The sequence below is a fragment of the Anomaloglossus baeobatrachus genome, chromosome 1, assembly GCF_048569485.1.
Source record: "Anomaloglossus baeobatrachus isolate aAnoBae1 chromosome 1, aAnoBae1.hap1, whole genome shotgun sequence".
Taxonomy (NCBI): domain Eukaryota; kingdom Metazoa; phylum Chordata; class Amphibia; order Anura; family Aromobatidae; genus Anomaloglossus; species Anomaloglossus baeobatrachus.
This window is the reverse complement of record NC_134353.1, coordinates 573916545-573929942: the sequence shown is the minus strand read 5'-3', so window position 1 is coordinate 573929942 and position 13398 is coordinate 573916545. Positions and strand designations below refer to the sequence as shown.

At 49.3% G+C, this 13398-nt stretch overlaps 1 protein-coding gene across 3 annotated transcripts in view; it reads left to right on the top strand.

Moving 5' to 3' along the window:
* JAK2 (Janus kinase 2) overlaps positions 1–13398 on the top strand; it is a 329829-nt gene that overhangs the window by 45856 nt on the left and 270575 nt on the right. The window contains exon 1 of one of the 3 annotated variants that reach the window (XM_075317553.1): positions 2174–2254. The exons of the other annotated variants lie outside the window; for them this stretch is intronic. The gene's annotated coding sequence lies outside the window, so the exon portion shown is untranslated. Of the gene's footprint in view, positions 1–2173; positions 2255–13398 lie in introns of those variants that run through there. 3 annotated transcript variants of the gene reach the window in all.

Below are 13398 nucleotides of genomic sequence, written 5' to 3'. Positions count from 1 at the left end.
ACCCGCGGTAAAAAACCGCGGCAAACCGCACCCGAAAACCGCATGCGGTTTGCTGCGGTATTGTTCGCGGTATTGCCGCGTGCGGGTTGGTACATGTGCTTTATTGCATTCAATGCAATAAAGCACATTGAAAAAAAAAATAAATCATTTCCTTCTTAGATAGTAGATAGATAAAGAGACAGAAGAATAGATAGAGGGATAGATAGACAGATAGAGGACAGATCGCTGCATTTCCCACGGTCGGCAGTGAGTTTACATTACCGGCCGTGGGAAATGCCCTGTGGTTACCTCTGCTGTCTCGCTGAGAGCCTGCATTCATTCAGCGCTGTGTCAGTCGCAGCTGGATGCAAGCCTCGCAGGACGCCGGAGCTGTGGATTACGCCGGTGCTTTGTTTCGGGAGGGGTTAATAAAATGGTGAACGAGGCTTATTTTTGTTTTATTTAAAATAAAGGATTTTTCTGTGTGTTTTATTCACTTTCCTTACGGGTTGATCATGTCAGCTGTCATATAGACGCTGCCATGATCAAGCCTGGAGTTAATGGCGGCGATCCGCCACAATTAACTCCTTGTATTACCCTGACTGCCACTGCTACACAGTGGCAGGAAGAGCTGGGGACACTCCGGTACTGCCGCATAATGCATGCGACAGTCCCGGGGCAGCTGCGACTGATATTCTCGGCTGCGGGAGGGGGAGTGAGGCGGGGGACATTAACCCTGCCCCTCTACCTCCCCAGCCTGAGAATACCGGGCCGCCGCTGTGTGCTTACCTCGGCTGGACGGTAAATATACAGCGGAGCCCACGTGTTTTGTTTTCTATATTTCCGTTTGATTTCTATGTGTGTTCTATATGTCTGTGTCTGTGTTCTATGTCTGTGATGTCTGTGATGTGTGTGTGTGTGTGTTTACTTTCTGCTCCGCTTCCTCTTCCTGTAATGACATCACTTCCCTGCAAAACCGCAGGCAAGCGATGTACATTACTGCAGGTAAACCGCGAAATACCGCAGGGAATAACGCAGGAAAACGCAGTGAACCGCACAGAATTTGCTACCTGCGTTATTCCCTGCCGGATTTCACGATTACATTGCAGTCAATGGAGTGAAATCCCGCAGCGACGTGCGGAAAAGAATTGACATGCAATTGTTTTTGCTGTGGGAATCCCGCAGCAAAACATGCAGCTGTCAAATTCCGCCTAGTGCGCACAGGATTTTTTTTTCCCATTGGTTTTGCTGGTGATTCACTGCAGAGATGTTATGAACATTTTCTGCAGAGAAACATGCAGCAAAACCGCAAAAAATCCGTGGCAAAATCCGGTAAGTGCGCACATAGCCTAAGTTAGTAAACCAAGATCCAGGGGATCCTAGCCTACTCCATCCAGATCTGTTTTTCTATGCAGGGCTGCTCATAAAAGTCACCATCTGGATAACTGCTTTTCATAGCTGTTTGCTAGCCCACACGCTAATGCACCAAGCTGCAGACAGCAGTGACCCACACATCAGAGGCCCATGACCCACATGTGGCTCCCGAGCTACAGGTTGGGGAACCCTGTTCTATGGCATAAGTATGAGCTACATAGACAACAGCAAATTAGCTCTTCCATTGAATAGTCAAATATAGAAAAAAGTGCAATGCTTTATACCAGAGTTGGGCTGCTTTCACACGTCAGTTTTTGGCCATCAGGCGCAATCCAGCAGAAACATGAAAAAACGGCAAAAACTGGATTACGGTCGCCGGATCCGTTTTTTTTTAACAGAACATGCTCAGTATCACAACGGATCTGTCAAACAACTGAAGGAACTGATGGAAAAAACTGATGCAACTGATTTTGTTTTTTTGCTCGATTCGTCGCATCAGGTTTTTTTTTGCCGGATCCTGCCTGATGGCAAAAAACTGATGTGTGAAAGCAGCCTTTACTCTTCAAATATGGTGTAACAAATAGAAAACAACGACTCAAGAATAATGGCAATCTCCTGAGACTGCTTATGAGCATATCTCGGTATATTACACCAGTGCACATGATATGCCTGCTGTAAAAAATGTCAAAACCCAGGACAGTTATGTAATCCAAAGGTAATCTGCAATGCTTTATCAGCGAAATAGCGAAACTTTGTGAGCCAGGCTTGATACCAGTCTTTTTCATACGTTCCTGAACATAACCTAAATGCTCTCTCTGCATTGGGGGTCGTGTGCAGGGAACATAGTCCACAGCCAGGACCTCCTATGCTGGACAAGGCTGCTAAAATGGATCTTACTCAGGTATGATTTTATACCCTTATTTTCTCTTCAGGAAAGTGAAAGCTGTAAAGGCAAGGAGGCATAGATAGATATTACAGTCACGGCTTCTTACTTTCTGTTCTCGATCTGTTTTTTTCCCTCCCTGTTATTCAGCTACTAGTATATCTGCTTTATCTATGGTGGTGCTCATGGTGTGTCTTTAAGGTCAAGTTTTCTGTGCATGATTATATGATAAAAGTATTATCATTTATGGAAGCAATACTTAAAATAACACTAAGGGCTCATGAAGAGATCTGTAAAAGTCGGCCCAAGCTCGGACCACAATGCACAGACTGTTTGCGTGTCTCCCGAGCTGAACTCGGCAAACCCATGTCTGCCTAGGTCAGGAGACACATGGACAGTGCATTGTGGTCCATGCTCACACTCTTTTACAGAAGTCTACATGATGCCTTGGTGTTAATTTATTTGTATTGAAAAGTTATACAACTTTCCAGTAACCTTATTATTTCCAGTTCAATATGTTTTTGACATGTCTGCTTGCGGTGATTTATATTAGAAACTTTGTTTAATCTCTTGATCACATAGGTGCTTGGCTCACTAGCATCATTACATGGAAGTGGAGAAGAATGCGTTAACACCGCGTTGCCGTGAGATGAAATATAGGTGAGACAAAACACCTGGAAATGTGATTTGCCAATGTGATTCAGAGTGCCATCACGCCTTCATCAGGACCGATCACAGTGGAAATTGTTTACATTTCCAGGAGTTTGACTCGTCCATATTTCATCTCATGGAGCGCGGTGTTAACCCCTCCCTCTCCACCTCCAACAATACTCACACGTGGGGCTCCTGCAGCTGGTTTATGCGTCTACAGTAGTTGTGACTTTCACAACCCCGCTAGGAGAACAAACCACCACTGTTCCTTTGTATCTCTAGCCCGGATAAGACCCTATTTGTGCTGCCTTCCCATCTCCTATATCGTAGAATCATCACATGGCTGGTACTGATTTTTCTTTTTTTTTTTTTTTTTTTTTATCCACTTTTTCAAAAGGAAACTTTTTGAAGGCAAAAATTGCCAAATGACAGCGTTGAAGTTTTCAAGAAATGAAAAATAATTGAAAAAGTAAAAAGGTTTTGGTCAATCATTATTGAACTGGCTACCGTAACACGGTACCAAAACTTTTTTCTTTTAACAAGAAATGAAAGTCATGGAGATGGAATGTTTGACAGTGAGTTTCATTCTATGCTGACCTAAATAATAAAACCTTTGTTTCTATATTGGGGTGTAATTGTGTAAGGCCTTTACATCTCGGGCTATACTCTGACCTGGCTCTGTTTTGAACAAGGCTGGCCGGACATATAATTTTCAAGGATGGACAGATATCTGACTTCACATATATCGCTGGTGACAAATTATGGAACTTTGGACATTTGGTTACTGAGCTGTTCTAGCCAAAGGTAGAGCAAACATTCATGTGGCAACTGAATTCATAACAGAAATGCACTTTATTGTAACAGATGACAAGATTAGTTATTTGATACAGCAGTGACTTTATTGGGAAGAAAATTGCAAGGAGTCTTCTTCTTTTACTTTATTGGCAGCCTAATCGGATGCCTGTTAGTTTATACTATAGAAAAAAATAGAACTTAATATGTGGTTCAGATACCTTTGATAGCAGTTACAGAGGTCAGACGTTTCCTGTAGTTCTTGACCAAGTTTGCACACACTGCAGCAGGGATTTTGCCCACTCCATACAGATCTTCTCCAGGTCTTTCAGGTTGCTCGGCTGCAACATTTGAGTTTCAGCTCCTTCCAAAGATTTTCTATTGGGTTCAGGTCTTGAGACTGGCTAAGCCACTCCAGGACCGTGAAATGCTTCTTACAGAGCCACTCCTTAGTTGACCTGACTGTGTGTTTCGGGTCATTGTCATGCTGGGGGAACCAGCCACAACCCATCTTCAATGCTCTTACTGAGGGAAGGAAGTGGTTGTCCAAAATTTTGCGGTAGATGACTCCATTTATCCTTTCTTCAATACGATGCACTTGTCACGTCTCCTTTGCAGAAAAGCACCCCCAAACTATGATGTTTACACCCCCATGCTTCACAGTTGGGACGGTGTTTTTGGGTTGTACTCCTCTTACTTCTTCTTCCAAACACAGCGAATCGAGTTCATACCAAAAAGTTATGTTGTGGTCTCATCTGACCACATGATTTTCTCCCATGCCTCCTCTGGATCATCCAGATAGTCATTGGCGAACTTCAAATGGGCCTGGACATGTGCTGGCATGAGCAGGGTGTGTGCCATACAGGATTTTAATCCATGACTGCGTATGTGTGACCTCCAGAAACCTTACTCCATTAAAGGACTAGAGTACATTGCTAGTGTAATTAACACCACTTTAGTGCCATAAATTGTCATGAATTAGCAGGGCTTGCTAGGTCACATACCGCCTTGTCCCACCCAGCTACACCTACTTTTCTAAACGCTGGTGGAGCTGGCCAGGAGTGCCTATAAGACCACATTTGGCCTAGCCATTAAGGGGTTAATATACCGCCAATTTGAGACACACACACACACACACACACACATTGAAGTGACAATATACAGCATGTATGAACCCTGAGTCTTGTTTTGGTGTAATTAGTGTTTGTGTATAGTCAATAAGTCTCTTACGCTAATGAAACCCAAGATAACCCTGTCTGACCATGGGGTGGTTGAGAGTCGTTATCAGGGCCGTATTTACCATTAGGCACCCGTGGTCCTCTGCCTGGGGCGGCAGGATGCGGGGGGCGGCACCTTCTAGCAGTAAAAAAAAAAATAATTTTTTTTATATATATATCCATTAAATCCGCTGTATTTTTGGAGGAGGGAGGGGGGAGAGGCGCACCTCCATTTATTTGTATCCGCATCACTTAAGACGCAAATGCAGACAAACTGCGGCGGCCGGGCACAGACAGCTGATTGATCCCGGAACTGCCGGCGTCTGCACTTCCAGGGTCACAGGCGCGCCAATCAGCTCCTTCCTCTGTGCTGCGTCCAATGCTGTGTGGCTTTCACATGCAGAGCTCACAGCAGGAAGCTGCAGAGGACGCCGCGATGGAAGCCGGTGTCAGAAGAGGATACTCACGTGAGCCAGGAAGATGACAGTGGGCCCTGGAGCAGGTAAGTGCTCGCAGAGCTGAAGATTCATAAGGAGGGTGGGGGTGTCTCTAATGCAGACTGGAGATCTGCGCATGTGGTGGGGGGAGAGAGGCTGATATTGGGGGAGACTTGGGGGAAGAGAAGCTGATACTGGGGGAGGCTGGGAGGAGAGAGTCTGATGCTGGGGGAGGCTGATACTGGGGGAGGCTAGGAGGGGGGAGGCTGTGAGGGGGAGGCTGTGAGGGGGAGGCTGATGCTGGGGGAGGCTGGGAGGAAAGAGGCTGATGCTGGGGGAGGCTGGGAGGAGAGAGGCTGATGCTGGGGGAGGCTGGGAGGAAAGAGGCTGATGCTGAGGGAGGCTGGGAGGAGAGAGGCTGATGCTGGGGGAGGCTGGGAGGAGGGAGGCTGATGCTAAGGGAGGCTGATGCTGGGGGAGGCTGGGAGGAGGGAGGCTGATGCTGGGTGAGGCTGGGAGGAGGGAGGCTGATGCTGAGGGAGGCTGGGAGGAGAGAGGCTGATGCTGGGAGGAGAGAGGCTGATGCTGGGGGAGGCTGGGAGGAAAGAGGCTGATACTGAGGGAGGCTGATGCTGGGAGAGGCTGATGCTGCGGGAGGCTCGGAGGAGAGAGGCTGATGCTGAGGGAGGCTGATGCTGGGGGAGGCTGGGAGGAGAGAGGCTGATGCTGGGGGAGGCTAGGAGGGGGGAGGCTGATGCTGGGGGAGGCTGGGAGGAGGGAGGCTGATGCTGGGGGAGGCTGGGAGGACGGAGGCTGATGCTGGGGGAGGCTGGGAGGACAGAGGCTGATGCTGGGGGAGGCTGGGAGGACAGAGGCTGATGCTGGGGGAGGCTGATGCTGGGAGAGGCTGGGAGGGGGGAGGCTGATGCTGGGGGAGGCTGGGAGGAGAGAGGCTGATGCTGGGGGAGGCTGGGAGAAGAGAGGCTGATGCTGGGGGCAGAGAGGCTGATGCTGGGGGCAGAGAGGCTGATGCTGGAGGAAGCTGGGGGAGAGAGGCTGATGCTGGGGGAAGCTGGGGGAGAGAGGCTGATGTTGGGGAAAGCTGGGGGAGAGAGGCTGAAACTGGAAGAGGCTGGGGGGGAGAGGCTGATGCTGGGGGACGCTGGAGGGAGAGAGGTTGATGCTGGGGGGGCTGGGGAAGAGAGGCTGATGCTGGGGGAGAGGCTGCTGCTGAAGGCGGGGGAGAGAGGCTGCTGCTGGGGGAATGGGAGAGAGGGGCCAATGCTAGAGACGGAGGACAAGGGTTGAGGGATAGTGCAATGACAAAATCGATGGGGGGAGTGTAAGGACTCAGAATGAGAGGGGGGCAGCATTGGGAGCTCATTATGGAGAAGGGGCAGCATGTGTGGGCTCAGTATGGAGTGGAGCAATGTAGGGGAGTCAATATCAAGAGTGGGGTTGTGTGTGTGTGTGTGTGTGTGTGTGTGTGTGTGTGTGGGGGGGGGGGGGGTCTCAGCATAAGCGTTAGTGTGGTGGTCTTAGTATGATGAATGGGGCAGCATGGAGGTGTCATTATGGAAAAGAGGAAGGCAGCATTAGGAGCTCATGGAGAGGGGCAGCATGCATGGGACATTGTGAGGAGGGGGCAGCATGCATGGGGCATTGTGAGGAGGGGGCAGCATGCATGGGACATTGTGAGGAGGGGGCAGCATGCATGGGACACTGTGAGGAGGGGGCAGCATGCATGGGACATTGTGAGGAGGGAGCAGCATGCATGGGACATTGTGAGAAGGGGGCAGCATGCATGGGACATTGTGAGGAGGGGGAAGCATGCATGGGACACTGTGAGGAGGGAGCAGCATGCATGAGACATTGTGAGGAGGGGGCAGCATGCATGGGAAACTGTGAGGAGGGGGCAGCATGCATGGGACATTGTGAGGAGGGAGCAGCATGCATGGGACATTGTGAGGAGGGGGCAGCATGCATGAGACACTGTGAGGAGGGGGCAGCATGCATGGGACATTGTGATGAGGGGGCAGCATGCATGGGACATTGTGAGGGGAGGGCAGCATTCATGGGACATTGTGAGGAGGGGGCAGCATGCATGGGACACTGTGAGGAGGGAGCAGCATGCATGGGACATTGTGAGGAGGGGGCAGCATGCATGGGACATTGTGAGGAGGGAGCAGCATGCATGGGACATTGTGAGAAGGGGGCAGCATGCATGGGACATTGTGAGGAGGGGGCAGCATGCATGGGACACTGTGAGAAGGGGGCAGCATGCATGGGACATTGTGAGAAGGGGGCAGCATGCATGGGACATTGTGAGGAGGGAGCAGCATGCATGGGACATTGTGAGGAGGGGGCAGCATGCATGAGACACTGTGAGGAGGGGGCAGCATGCATGGGACATTGTGAGGAGGGGGCAGCATGCATGGGACATTGTGAGGGGAGGGCAGCATTCATGGGACATTGTGAGGAGGGGGCAGCATGCATGGGACACTGTGAGGAGGGAGCAGCATGCATGGGACATTGTGAGAAGGGGGCAGCATGCATGGGACATTGTGAGAAGGGGGCAGCATGCATGGGACATTGTGAGGAGGGGGCAGCATGCATGGGACACTGTGAGGAGGGAGCAGCATGCATGAGACATTGTGAGGAGGGGGCAGCATGCATGGGAAACTGTGAGGAGGGGGCAGCATGCATGGGACATTGTGAGGAGGGGGCAGCATGCATGGGACACTGTGAGGAGGGGGCAGCATGCATGGGACATTGTGAGGAGGGGGCAGCATGCATTGGACATTGTGAGGGGAGGGCAGCATTCATGGGACATTGTGAGGAGGGGGCAGCATGCATGGGACACTGAGGAGGGAGCAGCATGCATGGGACATTGTGAGGAGGGGGCAGCATGCATGGGACATTGTGAGGAGGGGGCAGCATGCATGGGACATTGTGAGGAGGGAGCAGCATGCATGGGACATTGTGAAGAGGGGGCAGCATGCATGAGACACTGTGAGGAGGGGGCAGCATGCGTGGGACATTGTGAGGAGGGGGCAGCATGCATGGGACACTGTGAGGAGGGAGCAGCATGCATGGGACACTGTGAGGAGGGGGCAGCATGCATGGGACACTGTGAGGAGGGGGCAGCATGAATGGGACACTGTGAGGAGGGGGCAGCATGCATGGGACATTGTGAGGAGGGGGAAGCATGCATGGGACATTGTGAGGAGGGGGCAGCATGCATGGGACAATGTGAGGAGGGGGCAGTATGCATGGGACATTGTGAGGAGGGGGCAGTATGCATGGGACATTGTGAGGAGGGGGCAGTATGCATGGGACATTGTGAGGAGGGGGCAGCATGCATGCGACATTGTGAGGAGGGAGCAGCATGCATGGGACACTGAGGAGGGGGAAGCATGCATGGGACATTGTGAGGAGAGGGCAACATGCATAGGACATTGGGAGGAGGGGCAGCATGCATGGGACATTGTGAGGAGGGGGAAGCATGCATGGGACATTGGAGGAGGGGGCAGCATGCATGAGACAATGTGAGGAGGGGGCAGCATGCATGGGACACTGTGAGGAGGGGGCAGCATGCATGGGACACTGTGAGGAGGGGGAAGCATGCATGGGACATTGTGAGGGGAGGGCAGCATGCATGGGACATTGTGAGGAGGGGGCAGCATGCATGGGACATTGTGAGGAGGGGGAAGCATGCATGGGACATTGTGAGGGGAGGGCAGCATGCATGGGACATTGTGAGGAGGGGGCAGCATGCATGGGACACTGTGAGGAGGGGGCAGCATGAATGGGACATTGTGAGGAGGGGGCAGCATGCATGGGACATTGTGAGGAGGGGGCAGCATGAATGGGACATTGTGAGGAGGGGGCAGCATGCCTGGGACATTGTGAGGAGGGGGCAGCATGAATGGGACATTGTGAGGAGGGGGCAGCATGCATGGGACATTGTGAGGAGGGGGCAGTATGCATGGGACATTGTGAGGAGGGGGCAGTATGCATGGGACATTGTGAGGAGGGGGCAGTATGCATGGGACATTGTGAGGAGGGGGCAGTATGCATGGGACATTGTGAGGAGGGGGCAGCATGCATGCGACATTGTGAGGAGGGGGCAGCATGCATAGGACATTGGGAGGAGGGGGCAGCATGCATGGGACATTGTGAGAAGGGGGCAGCATGCATGGGACATTGTGAGGAGGGGGCAACATGATGTGAGGTCAATGTGCAGATCATATTTCATAATTGAGGAAGGTGTGGTGGGTATAATTTATAAGGGAGGGCAGTGTGTAGTATATTAGGGGCAGTGTCACAGTCACAGTATATAAGTGGGGACGGTGGGAATATTTTATACTCATGCTATGTTTTGATGTGCCTGTGGTGATCCCCATTGGGGGGGTTAGTGCCCTTCATTTCTCATTGATACTTTTTCAAGTGTTTTACAGAGTAGATCTGCCTTAAACAGATGTCGTGTGCGAAAACTCAGTGTTACGTTGTCACTAAGGATCGCAACCACTTAACCCCATTACGACCGCGTTACGTTTTAAAACGGCACCAAAAAAGGGTACTTATTCCTTTCTGCCGTTTTAAAACGGCGGGCAGAAAAAAGTGTATAGCGCTCCCCAGCGTCAGAAAATCTCCGGGGTTTCAGCTACCGGGGGTAGCTGAGACCCTGGAGATCATGATTCGGGCCGGTTTTTCCGGTCCCCAGTCACGTGATGACCGGTATACACCGTATACCGATCATCAAGTTATAGTAAATGACCGCGCCGGTAAAAAATGATTTATCTCCCATCTGGCATGATCAAACATGTCAGATGGGAGATAAATCTCTTTCTCGGTTCCCTCCGGTCCCCTCGGTATCCCCAAAGTGCCCCCCCCCGACCCCCAACCCCCTCCCGAAAATCCAAGATGGCCGCGCGCACCGCCGATCACAGCAGCGCGCCGGCCACATTCACACTGTTCCTATGGTTTCTGTCGCATGTGCCATCACACATGCGACAGAAACCTGCTCCCCAGGCCCTGCCAAGTCACCCCCTACCCCCACCCCGGTGTTCCCCGGTGTCATACATACCTGTCGGAGCGCTGATCCCCCGCGGCCCCCTCCTCCGGCTCCTTCTCAGCAGACGCCGGTCACATGTGCAGAGCAGCTGACAGCTTCCTGTGTTCAGGACGCTGGCTGCTGCTGCTGCTCGGCACTTTGCAGTTGTGACCCGGGGAGGGTGGGTGCAGATTCTTTGCACCCACTCTCCTCAAATGGAGGGTCCTCACACCTAGAAAATGGGGGATACGTTCCCTGAACGTGTCCCCCATATTCTAGAAGGTCCAGAATCGACGTGGGACGTCCAAATGGATTACAGCGGATTTTTTTTTCTTTTCAATAAATTGGCTAATCAGGGAATGTTTTGGGGAGTGTTTTTTCAAATAAATTTTTTTTTTGTTGTCAATTTTTTTTTTTTTATTACTGTCAATTAGTTATGTCGGGTATCTGATAGACGCCGTGACATAACTAATTGCTGGGCTTGATGCCAGGTGACATTACACACCTGGTATCAACCCCATTTATTACCCCGTTAGCCAACGCACCAGGGCGCGGGATGAGCTGGGGCGAAGCGCCAGAATTGGCGCATCTAATGGATGTGCCACTTCTGGGGCGGCTGCGGCCTGCTATTTTTAGGCTGGGAAGAGTCCAATAACCATGGCTCTTCCCACCCTGAGAATACCAGACCCCAGCTGTCAGCTTCATCTTGGCTGGTGATCTAATTTGGGGGGACCCCACGTTTGTTTTGTTTTTTTTAATTATTTATTTATAAATAATTAAAAAAAAAACAGCTTGGGGAGCCCTCCAAATTGATCACCAGACAAGATGAAGCTGTCAGCTGTGGTTTGCAGGCCACAGCTGTCTGCTTTACCCTAGCTGGCTATCAAAAATAGGGGGGACCCCTCGTCATTTATTTTAATTATTTTTTTTTTCTTTTGGGCTAAATACAAGGCTAGGCACCCTTTAGTGTCACATGAAAGGCACTAAAGGGCGCCAGCTTAGAATCTGCAGAGGGGGGTGGACATTATATATATGTTTGACATCTATCCATTCATCCATTGTAGCATTTTACGCTGTGTGCCCACAATCAGGGTTTGCAGCGTTTTGGGCGCAGAGTGTTTTCCCTGCGTCCATAACGCTGCGTTGTGCAGTAGAAGCACAGTGGAAGGATTTTTAGAAATCCCGTGCCCACTGTGTTTCTTTTCTCTGCAGCATAAACCGACCTGTGGCGCAGCTTCCCGAGCCTCAGCATGTCAATTTATGCTGCGGAGATGAGTGTTTTCTGCAGGTAGAATAGAGCCAAAGTCCACAGCAGCCTGAACCCAAATCGTGGGCATGGGCAGCTGCGTTCTCCCGTGGACAACACTCAAATCTCTGCAGGACGGCTGGCACTGTGTACTAGCAACATTTTTGTGAAGTACCTGTGGATTCAAAATGCTTACTATACTCTTGAATAAAATCCTTGAGGGGTCTAGTTTCCAAAATGAGGTCACTTGTGGGGGGTTTCTGATGTATAGGTACCCAAGGGACCCTGCTAATGTGACATGATGCGCGCAATTTACTTCAACTTTTCCAGAATTCAAATGGTGCTCTTTCCATTCCAAGCCCTCCCATTTATCCAAACAAAGGTTTTTGGCCACATGTGGGGTATCACCGCGCTCATAAAAAAGTGGGTAACAAACATTGGGGTGAAGTTTTTGGAATTACCTCTTGAAAAAGTGAAAAAATTGATGCTAAAGCAACATTTTTTAGAAAAAAATGAAAATTTTCAATGTGACAATGTAACGTTATCAAAATCTGTGAAGTATCTGTGGATCCAAAATGCTCACTATACCCCTAGATAGAAGCCTTGAGGGGTCCACTTTCCAAAATGGCATCACTTGTGAGGAGTTTCTTCTGTTTAGGTACCTTAGCGGACCTCTAAATGCAACATGGTGCCCGCAATCTATTTCAGCCAAATTTGCTTTCCAAAATTCAAATATTGCTGCTCCTGTTCCGAGCCCTCCCATTTGTCCAAACAAAGGTTTCTGACCACATGTGGGGTGTTGGCGCGTTCATAAGAAAGTGGGTAACAAGTTTTGGGGTTCATTTTGTTGTGTTATTTCTTCTAAAAGTGAATAAATTTGGGGTAGAGCAACATTTTAGGTAAAATTTTATTTTTTGCTTTTTTTCATTCCACTTTGCTTTAGTTCCTGTGAAGCACCTGAAGGGTTAATAAACTTCTTGGATGTGGTTTTGAGTACTTTGAGGGGTGCTGTTTTGAGAATGGTGTCACTTTTGGGTATTTTCTGTCACCTGGGCCTCTCAAAGTCACTTCAAATGTGATGTGGTCCCTAAAAAAATGGTTTTGTGAATTTTGTTGAAAAAATGGGAAATTGCAGATGAACTTTGACCCCTTCTAACTTCCTAACCCCAAAACATTTTGTTTCAGAAATTGCGCTAATGTAAAGTAGACATGTGGGAAATGTTATTTATTAACTGTTTTGTGTGACATAACTCCCTGGGTTAAGGGCATAAAAATTAAAAGTTTGAAAATTGCAAAGTTTTCAAAATTTTCATCAAATTTCCGATTTTTTCACAAATAAAAGCAAAAAATATCGTTCTAAATTTATAACTATCATGAAGTACAATATGTCACGAAAAAACAATGTCAGAATCATCGGGATCCGTTGAAGCGTTCCAGAGTTATGACCTCATAAAGTGACACTGGTCAGAATTGCAAAAAATGGCCTGGGCATTAAGGACAAAACTGGCTCCGTCCTTAAGGGGTTAAAGTGCCTAGGGCAGCATGAAGGCAAAATACAGCCTTGGTCGTAATCATCAATTTGTCTTTTTTTTTCTTCTCTGTAATGTATGACATTGGATTTGTACGTGTCAAAAGTATAAAACAATCGAAATTATAAAATTAATAATTGATTAAGCCACCCATATTTCTGTTTCTGGATGTAGACATCTGTCACGTTCTCAAAATTCCATCCAGCACTTTATACATGTGCAATTTTGCATCAA